The sequence below is a fragment of the Trifolium pratense genome, linkage group LG5, assembly GCF_020283565.1.
Source record: "Trifolium pratense cultivar HEN17-A07 linkage group LG5, ARS_RC_1.1, whole genome shotgun sequence".
Taxonomy (NCBI): domain Eukaryota; kingdom Viridiplantae; phylum Streptophyta; class Magnoliopsida; order Fabales; family Fabaceae; genus Trifolium; species Trifolium pratense.
Genome location: NC_060063.1, coordinates 34232852 through 34235374, shown reverse-complemented (window position 1 = coordinate 34235374; position 2523 = coordinate 34232852). Strand labels below are relative to the sequence as shown.

The window sequence follows — 2523 nt, the reverse complement described above, 5'->3', positions numbered from 1 at the left end:
GGTTTCAGTTGTTCATATTGAAGGTTTCAGGTGATTTTACAACTCTGAATGTTCATATTAATGGTTTCAGTTGTTCTTTCAAAGACATTGGCTGAAGATGTTGCATGATCGTTGGTGGCGAAGGTGCATAGCTGAACTAATGAAGCAATTCTTCGCAAGAGGTAATGTGTAGCTCAAGTAATTTTTATGGGTGTTGGGTATCAATAGCAACCTGCAAAATCTTACCGGTTAGGATTCATATTTGGCTTATTTTTCATTCTCTTCTGATTTTGTGTGGGTGAGGTAGTGTGGTATCTATTGTGTTTATAGAGTGTCCTGTGCTGGATACCAACATTTATTCCCTATTTTGATCTCTCATTTTTTTTGGTGATGTGCTGTTTATATTCTATTAGCATACGTGTCTTGTCTTGTCTAATTATGCTCCGAGCCTTCATATATGATGTACAATGTTTGCAGCATCAGAGCAGAGTGTTGTATACCTTATTGCAATTTTTACTATTGGTTCTCTTTTCAGGCTAAAGCTAATGAGATAGCTAAATTGATGAATGAGAATGAACCATTCCAAGATTTAATTGAAGATTTAAAGGTATATTTATTTTTTCAATACATCATGGTTTAATATTCAGCTTTTTTTATACAAACCACTGATCAAAAGAAAGAAAAGAAATAATTTCTCTAATTGAACTCTGGGGTTTGAATGATTAAAGTATGTGGTTTCTTGTCTTTATTGAGGTTTGGTTAATTTCTTGTTCTTCTATAGAAAGGGATGATGCTATGCTTGATAGTGTGGAATTAACAGGAAGTACAAGTTGGCGTGGAGTTGATAGGTCTGATATGGAACATCTTGCTTTAAAGTCTATTTTGATGTGTAAATCCCATTTTAATTATTAATGCTGTAATATTCAAATTATTTTAATAACTCTGTTCACTATATATTGACTAGAAACAACATATATGTTGAATGCAGGTTCTTTAGGTGTGATTTACACTCATTAGGTGTGGTAAAGTATTTTTGGTTGGCTTGGTTTGATGTTGGTGCTGCCATCAAATTTGTATACTATGTTTGATATTTTTGGCTTGGTTTCATCAGTGGCTATTATCCTACATTTTAGAGAGCTTTCGTCTTGAATGCATGAGCACAACCTCTGCGGATATCTCTCAGGTTTCGAGGAGGAGTTCAGGTTCTGGTAAAATAATGGTTTTTACTTTGTTCTTTGCTTAGTTAACTAGTGTTCTTTGTAGTTGAAGAAACAGTTTCAGCCAAGAAAAAGTTGTCGTCTTGCACTACAAGAAAATAGCCATTTATTGGCGGCCAAAAGCCCTCAGGAAGAGGCAAAAACCGCCAGAAAGTGAGGATTTAGTGGCGGCCAACTGGCGGCCACGTTACGCCAGTAAATAAGGCGTCGGTAATGTTCTTGGCGGCCAAAGCCGTCGCAAACTAGCCTGACGAAATATACTGGCGGCCCAGACCGCCACGAGCCAGCAACGGTCAATTCAAGGACCAAAGCCATTACTGGCGGCCTCGACCGCTGCAAACTGATAGCGTCAGAACTACTGGCGGCCTGGACCGCCACTACAAATTCCTAGGTTTGACCAGTTAGAGACGGCCTAAGCCGCAACTAATGCTTATTCGAATTTTTAAAAAAAAAAAACGTTTTTAATTAATTATTTTGTTGTTTTAAAATATTAATTGCTTTTGGTTCAAAAAAAATAAATATCAAAAAACAAAAAAAAAACTAGGAACTACTATAATTCTTTCAAAAACTATATTTAAATCTTCAATAAAATTATGGTGTCACCATAATCTTGTTAAACTCACGTTGTTCCAAATATATACACTAAAAGCTTGTGCACTTTTTTTTTTTTGAATAATACTTAATAAATAGTATCTAAATTTTAAGTAAGATTGGTTTTTTTTTCTTAAAATAAAATAAAATAGAATTACATTAAAAAAAAATTACCTTCAAATTAAAATTTCTAAAAGAAATCTTGCTCAATACAAAAATTATGTAGAGTGAAATGATAAAGAGTTGGAGAATTATTAGAGAGATGTTGAAGAAATTTTAGATAGAGAATGAGAGTTGTGAAGTGAATGAAAATATATATAGATGGGGAAGCCAACGTCGAAAGCTGTGTCTTGGAGCTTATTGGCGGTCAAAGCCGCCACAAAGTCCAACGACGACAGCAACGGCTATTTTTTTTTTAAATTCCCAACACATTTGCGGCGGCCAAGGCCGACAGTAACTGCTGGGCAGTTTCCAAAGCGCGAACGGCTTTTTTTTTAATTAATTCTGGCCAAGTTTCTGGCGGCCTGGACCGCCACTACTAGAAAAGCAACTTTTTGGCGACCAGGACCGCCAGTAATCGTTTCGTTCCTTCAGTTTACTGGCGGCCTGGACCGCCACTACTAGAAAAGCAACTTTTTGGCGGCCAGGACCGCCAGTAATCGTTTTGTTCCTTCAGTTTACTGGCGGCCTGGACCGCCACTACTAGAAAAGCAACTTTTTGGCGGTCAGGACCGCC

General features: G+C 36.9%; 1 long non-coding RNA gene across 1 annotated transcript; it reads left to right on the top strand.

The window, feature by feature from the left end:
* LOC123884635 lies at positions 1-1601 on the top strand. Its single transcript, XR_006800889.1, has 4 exons — positions 1-161; positions 515-586; positions 761-827; positions 968-1601. It is a non-coding gene; the product is annotated as an uncharacterized LOC123884635 (long non-coding RNA).
* The last annotated feature ends 922 nt before the right edge of the window (positions 1602-2523 follow it).